Here is a 10405-nt window from a genome sequence, read left to right on the forward strand (position 1 = left end):
TCTCCAGATTGAGAATCAAAATGAGAAAAATTATAAGCCACATTACTAAAAGAATTGAAAAAACAAAAAATTCTCTTTCAATTGTCATGGAAACAGAAGAAAAAACTTCACCTTTTTTTGTTGCTCTTTACAAATTGGTACCGGAGGAGAAGCTAATATCTAACTCCTTTAAAATCCTAAGCTCTTTAGGCTCCACGTTGAACGGTGACCCTCACCCACTCACAGAATTGCTCCGTTTTACTTTTCCTCAAAGGAGAGAAAAAAACGGTTTCTCCCCCAAAATTTCCAGAAAAAAGAACCCGAGAAAAGAAAAATACCGCTAACAACAAAACCTAATCTAATCTCGCTCTCCTCTCTTCTCTTTTATGGAACACGGCCTAAAGAGTTCTTCTTCTTCCTGTTTCCTACAGCAAGAAAACTTGACAAGGGTTTAATCACTAATCAACTGATGTTCTTTTGTTCCTTGCACTCCTTCTCCGTCTCTCTGTTCATACCATCTTCTATCTGTTCACTTTTCTAATTCTAAAACTAATTTTTGCCCTTGGTAAACCCTAACCCTTTTATTCTGTCTCTTCGTTTATCTGAATCAATAAATCTTAACCCATGTTTTATTTTGCAGGTATAATCAATAAACCTTAACCCATGTTTTATTTTGTAGGTACAAACTTTGCTCTTGGTAAACCCTAATCCTTTTCTTTCCGTCTTTTCGTTTCTCTTAATCAATAAACCCTAACCCATGTTTAGTTTTGTAGGTATAATCAATAAACCCTAACCCATGTTTTATTTTACAGGTACGATCTTTTCTCTTGATAAACAACGAAATGTTGTCTGTTGGACCAAACTGAGACGTATTACAAGCTGAATGTAAGTATTACCATTGCTTCCTATACATTCAATAGGGATTCTTGGTTTCGATTCTGACAACTCGATATTGATAGTTGTCATTTTTGTAGGGTTTAGTGTTCAATTTAAAAGAAAAGTTGTTTCTAAGAACGAATGGAGGACGAAGGTTGAGCTGAAATAAATAAAAATTAGCAGTGGCTTCCCGATGAGTTAATGGTATAACTTTATTTTCTAGCGTGCCTTTTGATTGATTTAGTAAATGTTAGAGTTGATTTTGATCGTCAGTAAAAGCTCCTTATTTTCTAGCGTACCTTTTGGTTGATTTAAGGTGTGTCATACATACATTTTTTTAACAAAAATGCAGAATCACAACCACCTCCAGCTTGCAGACAACTGAGATTTGTATTGAATCACCACCAAGTTTGCGAAAATTCGAGGTTTGCATTTTTTTTATTAGGGTTTCTTCCTTCAACAGACACCATCACCACCACCACTAAATTGTAGAATGTAGGTGTGCCTATACTCTAGAAATTAACTTTGTTTTGCAGTTTGCATGGATTTGATATCTGAGTTTGCTTTTTGTTCCCTCAAAGTTAATTTATTTGGATTTTTTTTCTTCAACAGACTCCATCACCACAACCTCCATAATGTAGTTGTCCTTAAAAAAGGAAGCAGTTTACTATTTCCGAAAGTATGTAAAAATAAGACCTTATAAGGGACACACTAGTTCTGTATGTCTAGGTTACCCTTTTCGGTGTTTTACTTGATCATAATTGGCATTTTAGTTTTATTTATGGGTGATGCCATTTAACATTGTTTGTTTACTAAATCTTAATTTAGAAATGTGATTGATTATTTTTTTTCATTGCAGACTCATCAAGTACCGTTATTACCAAGAAAGTAGCAAACCCAGTAGCCAAGAGCTTCACAACTAAATTATCTTGGGCTTTCATACATAGAGTCGTCAGTAATTAACTTGAGTTGATCGAGGTACGACATAGATGAATATTTGCATCATTTGATTTGCGTGTGAATATGAATTAATTTTATTAAATCATCTAACATAATGCACAGACAAAACGAAGCAGCTTCTTGCAACATTTTTCGTTCAGTATTTTTTGGGTTGATAGATATTTTGATTTTTTTTTTTTTTTGTGTAGCAAGTGAAATACTATCAACTGAAATCATAACTATGAGGTACTAATCCATAGTCTCTTATCTAATATTTTGAATAAACATAGCTGACATTATATGGTTTTGTTGTCAATAGACTTTTGATGAATAGGATTGGTACACTAACTACACATTCCCTGCTAAAGCTCTGACTCTATCATTTTCTTCAATGTGTCTTTACTTTCAAGTAAGTTAATACACAAGAATAAAGTTTTACATGGCTCAAAGAAAAGCCTATAAACTACACATATTGCATTTATTGAATGTTGATTTGTAAGTCGCGGTGCTTACTCTTTTTTTTTATAAGAAAGTGGTTTATGGGCTGCTCAGGCTTATTCTTTTCCGAGTTCCTCTGGGCAAGTATTTTCTGACAGTAATTGCGAACAATTTGATGCTTATAGAATACTCTCTTTTTTAAATGCACACACTGGAATGTACTTGACCAATGATCATTTTTGTCTCTTACATTTAGTTGAAGTTTTTCTGTAGCTTTGTTTTGCCACTGGCATGGTGAATGTGGAAAATAGAATAGTAAGCTCCGATGCATGGTTAGACGTACACCTTCCAATGCTTATTACACAGTCTGCGAAATTAATTTAGTAGGTCGTCCATGTATTTGGTTCAGTTTTGTCCATATCCGACATTTATGACTGATTAACATCGATATTTACATAGCCTAGATCCTTGGTCGGAATACACTGGCAGTCGTATGTCATATAATCCTGAATATTATGACTACATATGTAGGTGTCGAGAGTAGTTTATTCTAATCAAGTGTGTAATTCATTATGACTAAATATGTGCAAATGGTTTGGTGATTTGGTGGTTTGTTCTAATCAAGTGTGTAATTGATGGGTGAAGCCGCACGATACTAATCAAAAATGCTTCGCGACTGGGCAAAGTCGAGCCACACCAATTCAAAAATGCATCGGGACATGAGGGTGGGTGGAGTCCCGCAAAACCTAATAAAAAATGCACGATGGGGCGTGGCGAAGCTACATCACACCAAATCAAATATATACCAAAGACATTGATTCTTGGTGGCCAAATCGAAAATGCATCGGGACGAGACGGGACGAAGCCGAACCACACCAAATCAAAAATGTATCAGGACGGGGGCGAGGCGAAACCGAACCACACCTATTTTTCTATGACTGATATAAGAGTTTGTTTATCTCCTTATATATCTAAGAAGAGTTTCTTCTTCTTCCTATTTTTCAATGACTTATATATATATATATCTTTGTTTACGATTAATCATTAAATTAATATTTTTGTATTTGTTTTTTGCAGGTAAGATTTTTGTATATCTTTGCAGTATGGATGCCATGCGACAATTCAAAACATTTATTTTATTTTCTCTTTGTTTTCCATAAACAGGTTTATCATGTCAGGAAAAGGCTTTACGATGATTTTCTTATAAGACGGTGTGTTCAGGACAAGGATGTGATATGAATACTGTAAAGACAACCTTCAGGTGTTTTTTCTTTTATTGTCTTTTCTTTTTTCTATGTATATGTTTTAGTGCGCATCTTTAAGTAGATCTTTCTTCCGTCTCACGGTGATCCCCATACCTCTGCTTTGGTAAGTTGGATAATGTTAGTTAATATTTTCGTGTTATAAAATGAAGCATTTTCAAAGAATACAGTTTCACACCGGTAATGGAATTTTTCAGGTGTAACCGGCTCACTATTCTAACTCCTTTGAAATCCTAAGTCATGCGAGGCCATGCGTGGCGCGGTGGGAGTACCTTCCTCCTCCTTTAACGACAACCCTCACCCACTCTCAAAATTGCTCTATTCCACTTTTTCTCAAAGGAGAGAAAAACAAGGCTTTTGCTAACAAAATAAAGAAATTTTTCCGTGGAAAAAATAAAAAAGAAACATTGTTCGCATCTTTCCATCCATAAAGCCGTTGTTTCCTCTGCATAGTTTCGTGATATACTTACTCCTGGATTTTCAGAAAGGCAAGTGTGAGATGCGTATGCAAGCTTGGAATATGCAGCGAGGATTAACGAAGGGACTAAAGATAAATAGGTATCGTTGCCGGTTCCAGTATGAGTGGATTATTTTTATACCATCTGGACTACCTCTAATATGCAGTGAGCAGTCTGAAAAAGGGATTGAAGACGCATTCACATAAAAAAAAAATGATTGAAGACTAGAGAAAGGGTTACAACCCTTTTTTCACATACACATAGGAGAGACTCCCTTTTTGTATATACTAGGAGGGAAGTTGTTTATTCTGATGGGATCTTGACATGGTCAGAGAGTATATTGCAATCTTTGTTGGCAGGATCTTTATAGCTCTACCAGCTGAGTTGATCTTTTCCAGGTATTCATAGATATATAACACTTCAGGATTATGCAATGTCAGGTCACCAGAATATACAACTTTTTTTTGTTTGTTGTTTAGGTTGTATACGCAAGGTTGTTGCTTTCTTTTACACCGATTGATAAATTCTATCAAGGCTACATCAGTTAGCATGAAAGAAGTCACCCAGAATCATGAAGTTGTAATGCAAGCACAGAAGATCGACCAAAAACACCAATTACAGAAGCAGAAAAGATAAATAAAAAGTGGCACCAAGCTGTGGTAAGAATAATGGTGTTGCTAAATATGAAGGCAGCAGTCTAACTGGCGGTAATGAATATGGTCAGTAAATATTAATGATGTATTTGTAGTCACATAAGAGATTACAGGTTAATAAATATTGCTTGGGCTTACTATGTTTTCACAAAAGTCTATTAGCGGAGGTCTAACATCCAAAATAAATACTAACATTGCAGAGATACCATATATATTTCAAGTATATATACCAAAACTACATCTTTTCTTTCTTGGTTTGAGTTCATGTCATCAGTTTGCTTCTTATTTATGATCCACACTATTGTTTTTTCTTCTCTTTTTAGATCAGCAAAGATGTAACATTCTTATTTTTTCTTATTTTAATGAATTATCAAATTAACCTGAAACAAAGTTGTTGAAGTGCTCTATAATGCTATGTCTATTACAGTTGGTCCAAAACCAAACTTAGCAGATATTTCTATGGTGGAGCACATCCGCAAAGGTAATTAGTATTCGATAATATAAGGATAGCTTCAAGGCATAAACTACTATCTGCGGTTGAAGGCATAAAGCCATAATCTGCGGTCGGGAATTTTTGTTCAAGTTGAGTGCATAAATACTGTTTGGGTTTAATAATGTTCTCAAGTGTTTGAGGATCAAAACGAAACAGAAGAAGTAATTTTTATTTTTATCATGTTCATTCCATTCCAAATATTTTGTTAAATGTATACATACTGTGTGCAGTTAATTTGACCAAAATTAGAAGAAATATACAAAATGCTCAACTAAAAATTAATCGAGGTTTATTCATTCAGACTGATGTACAACAAGATTCCGGTTTTGATTGTCACCTACTCATCTGTATACGTAGTACACCAAATCAAAAATGTATGTTGAAGGGGTGGGGCGAAGTCTAGCGACACCAACTCAAAAATGCACGGCGAAGTCATATCACACAAAATTAAAAATTTATGACTCTCTTTAGCCTCTAAATGCCTATATGTGCTGAACAGAATCTCTAGAGTAGCAAAACCGTAAACGAAATTTGAGTTACATTTCATAAAATTGATTTATCACAGTGTTACATGCACAGTCATATGAAGTTTCAAATGTCTGATTTCTTACAAACCTGCGAGTGATATTCATCTGTTCTTCTCAATTCGGGCGAGGCGAAGCCGAGCCACACCAAATCAAATTGGGACAGGGGCGAGGTGAGGCGAAGCCGAAGCTGAGCTTTACCAAATAAAACATATGATTTAAAGAAAAAGATGCCTGACAAATTAATTGTTTAGGAAATAATAGCACCGAAATGTGTGTGCATGTAGTTTTTTTACTTTAGGAAATAATTTCAATTGCATGATGGTGAATGGTGAATGATGTGCATAAAGGTTTCAGAAATAATAAAGTCGGCTCAACAACTTTAGGATGATTAGGCTGTAGTTAGTTAGGTTTCCTTTAAATTGATGCATCGGTGGATGTTGATACATCTGACAAAGCAAATTAATATGGAAACTTTACATTCAGGAGTTAATGATTTTGAGAAATGAACTACTATAGAATGAAGTTTTAGTTCTTAGTCAACCCTAATAAGTTATTGTCCAAATTATCATTTAGATGATTCACTCCCAACTTCTTTCTGATTTCAATGTGTAGGAAAGGATTGCGGCAACCATTACTGACATGTGAATGATATTCATCTTTTCTTCTCAAATCGACGCGAGGCGAAGCCAAGTCACACCAAAACAGATTGGGACGGGGCGAGGCGAGGCGAAGCCAAAGCCGAGCTTTACCAAAGAAAAAATATGGTTAAAAGAAAAGGATGCCCGGGTGTAGCACGGGTACAAAATCTAGTACTAACTTGAGAAAACCCAAATAATTGTTGCCATAAAGAAAAAATCCAAAGTCGGTAAGAGAACGAGCTTCCCACAACTTCTAAAATACAAGTCAATTCCTTCCATCAAACTTCGTTGCATCCAATTGATTCTTCCTTGTATTTCTGGAATTTTGATTAAATTGATTGAGAAATTCATTAATAGGGTTTGGTGAAGAGAGAGATATCCAACCCTTTTTGGTGGGATATGAGATATTGATGGTTTTGGTCGTCATCCTCCTCCTCCTCATCTGGTCTGTGAATTTAATCGAAGGTTAGAAGAACAAAAAAGACCGAAACCAAATTTTATAAACTATGGGCTTGGGAGAAATATTTTCACCGAGAATGGGTGCGCGCCTGAAGATTTCTGAGCGTGGATTTCATAGTGGAAAAAATCTGAAAAATGGGTGTGGATGTAGTTTTCACTAGTAATAATAGCAAAGCCCACAAATCTAATTACACGCATTAAGAGCTTCTCCAATGGTGAATATGGATGTTTCATATGTGGCATCATTTTTAAGACATCCTCTAGATATAAAATCCTAAATATTAGGAAAAAATAAATTTTATCTCCTTATATCCCTCTTTTACTTATTTGTAGGTACATGATTAGTTAAAAATATTTTTGTTTTTGTATTCAATAATTTTTGTTAATAAAAGTGTGACTAGGAAGGGAAGACATCCTCTAAGTGAATGTCTAAAACTAGAGGTCCACTTAGAGGATGTCTAATTATTTTTTACCACATCATCCTCACATCAATGGGTTGGAGATGATTTTTTTATAAATATGGTTGTGTATCCTATGTGGATGAAGACTTTTTCATCACATACATTCCATTGGAGAAGCTCTAAGAATAGAAAAGAAAAAAAGCATAACACATTACAGTTTAATTACACTTCGTTTAATGAGTTTTAAGTGCTTCATTTCTTTTCTTATTGGGTATCAAGTATTTCATTTTTGTGTTTCCTAAGATACAGTGAGGATAAATATACTTCACCTTCTTTGTATTACAGTTCAGTAAGCAGCTCGTGCTTCGCTGAATATTCCACGAGTGTTTTAACACTTCATTTTAGTGGTACAGTAGGTATCTATTTCACTTGGAGAGTCTTTTTTGGGTCCTGGGGACCTAATTTTTTTTAGCCCTAGGTCCTTTCGACCTAGCTTTTTTAATTTTGGGTCTTGAGGCTTGAAAAATTTTCAACCTTAGCCCCATTTGATTTGGAATTTTTTCAGCCCCAGGTCCTTTCGACCTGGCTATTTAATTTTGGGTCTTTAAGACCTGGTATTTTCTCAGCTCCGGGTCCTCTTGACCTAGCTATTTAATTTTAGGTCTTTCAAACCTAGATTCTGCTCTAGATCCTTTCGACTTGGATATTTATTTTATGTCCTTAAGACCTGTTATTTTTTCAGCTCTAGGAACTTTCGACCTGGATATTTAATTTTGGGTCCTTGGGACTTGGGAATTTTTCAGTTGTGGCTCCTTGACCTGGTGATTTCAGCTATAAGTTTTTCTCGTCCTAGCTATTCCATCTTTAGGTCCTTGAGACCACCTATGCCGTAAGACTAGTCTTATGAGTACCTGCTAAAGAGATAATACATCCATTTCATGCTCTTAAAGAGCTAGTTTATATTCTCAGTTGTTCATAATTGTGCTCTTAAACAGCTATTTTTCTCTCAAGGAGCTATTACAATCCAAAACACGCTCTACAAGAGCTAATTTCATTCAAGATAATGCTCCTAAAGAAATATTTAACCTTATTTACGCTCTTTAAGAACTTTCAGGCTCTTATAATTGCTCTGCAGAAGCCATTACCAACTGCACCTTAATCAGCTTAATGTGGCCTCCAGCCCATCCTTGTTGTATGTGGTTGTACCTTTTATGGAGATTTAGGCCTTCATATAGCTTTCTCGCTGTGAAAATTATGGGTATTGTTGTATTTGTCACTCACATTTAAAGATTATAATTTTTCAAATTCACGATACATCAAGCGTGTATAAATTCAGCATGCAACTATCCACATCTAGTAGATGGTGCTGAAGAGATATAATTATTATTTCATGAATCAGATGCTTAAAACGCAGCTATAAAGAGATATCAAATATACAAATTAAAGTTTAAAAGTTATTGTTTGCCTTAGTTGGCTCTAGCATTTCAATCTGTGCTGAAGATGGCATCACTCAGCTTCTAGAGCTGGTGATAAGACTTAAAAAGTGAAGATGGATTCGATTTTTCTTTTAGAAAAACTTCTGCTAATATTGTTATACCAATCACAATGCAGTTTAGCAATTCAGATCACGTATAAGGATCACATATAAAAAATGAGAGAAATTTGTTCTTGCAGATCAAAACTTAGTTACTAGTAATGTTGTAGTTCATTCTTTCACTTTAAAACTACGAATGACATCTCCTGTCTTCATGAGTTGGTGAAAAGGTTTTTAGTTGATGCTTTTAGATAAGTATTACCATTCAAACAGTAATATTTAGTTCATGCGTTCATGTGAGTGCTTAAGCTAGTATGTGAATTCATTTCAGATAAAATGGACAATCAAATCATGCATTTGATTTTAGAAGGTAGCATTTATATGCATTTAGATATTGTGATACTTATCGCATTTGAGATTGGGCTGATGCTTTATCACATTTGTGGTAGTTCCACCACTTGGTTTGGATTACGAGATGCTATAGCTCTTTGGTCAATTTTCTACTTTCTGAGCAACCATCTGTCTGTGTTAGAGCATTGCTCGGTCTAACTCACAAGTGTTGCTATCTCAAGCTTGTTGTCAAATTTAGTTGTCAAAACTATATCTTGATTTCTAGTCTACAATTAGTTAAGTCTCGGTCTAGGATAGTGTAGTTGAGAAACGAACAAATGATCATTTGCGTTCTACCGTTTGGAGGTGAATATCAACCGAAGCTTTTGGAGAATTTCATCAACAAAAGGTAAGTGAATACTGAACCACTTATTTCTCAAGTTAAATTCACTTTTCTATCCTTAAGACGTTTGTAGCATAACTAATTAGACTAGCCTTCATAGACAAGAATTTCGAGTTGAGAACTAATTATTTAGTTTACGAATTTCTCGAAATATAATGACTAAGTTTAATGAACATTTGTTCATACTTGATCAATTTCGGTGGAGACAATTTATTGTTCGGAACCAAATCATGATTCAAGTTTATCATTCGAAAATAACCTGGAACAGTGATATGTGTCATTGATGTTATTCGGGAATGTTTCAAATTGATTTAAAGAAATATAGAACTACTATATTCAGAATACAAGACAGTGCTATCAGTATTACAAACTGAGAAACGGTTATATGTCAGAAGCCGTATTACATGTAGTCGTACACGTAGCGGAGTAGTTATATATAGACTTACAAATTTGTTTCGTTATTCGTATAGGTATGTATATTCGTATACAAACCATTTTGGAACTGTGGCAAGGGAATCGGGTTTAAGTATCCAAACCGGTATGCTAACCAATACAGTTATATGGTATAGAACCATTTTAGTACCCAAACCAGTACGCAAACTAAAAAAGTTTTGTGAACTCTGGAATCGGTAAAGTCTTAAAGTTTCCAAATCGGTTCGCAAACTAAAAAAGTTTTGTCAACTCCGGAACTCAGTTTTGCACCTAAGTATGTAAACCGGTACGTGAGCTAAAAAAGTTCTGTCAACTCTGGAACTCGGTTTTGCTTATAAGTTTACAAACCGATCTGCATACCATGACTCAGCTGACTCACGAATGACTCATGTATTTGTACTTTGTGCATTTACCAACTAATGTCGATTATAATTAGGGCTGCACATACTCCGGTACGGTCCGGTTCTCTTATGGAACCGGTCCCTGTACTTGGTGTTGACCGGTACCTCATTTTGAGGACCGGTCCCTGTACTTGTACCTGGAGTTGTACCGGTCCTCCGGTACCGGGTTTTTTACCAGACCG

General features: G+C 35.2%; 1 long non-coding RNA gene across 6 annotated transcripts; it reads left to right on the forward strand.

The window, feature by feature from the left end:
- Positions 1–313: 313 nt before the first annotated feature.
- On the forward strand, positions 314–4865 carry LOC113274918. 6 transcript variants are annotated; one of them, XR_003323316.1, is made up of 11 exons: positions 314–544; positions 620–676; positions 792–864; positions 954–1059; positions 1208–1280; positions 1715–1833; positions 2004–2040; positions 2878–3493; positions 3692–3756; positions 3979–4350; positions 4432–4865. It is a non-coding gene; the product is annotated as an uncharacterized LOC113274918 (long non-coding RNA). The 6 variants fall into 6 exon arrangements; XR_003323314.1 differs by having other exon boundaries at positions 2878–3181; positions 3397–3493; positions 3692–4350; XR_003323317.1 differs by having other exon boundaries at positions 939–1059; positions 3692–4350.
- The last annotated feature ends 5540 nt before the right edge of the window (positions 4866–10405 follow it).

Source organism: Papaver somniferum, chromosome 4 (genome assembly GCF_003573695.1).
Source record: "Papaver somniferum cultivar HN1 chromosome 4, ASM357369v1, whole genome shotgun sequence".
Taxonomy (NCBI): domain Eukaryota; kingdom Viridiplantae; phylum Streptophyta; class Magnoliopsida; order Ranunculales; family Papaveraceae; genus Papaver; species Papaver somniferum.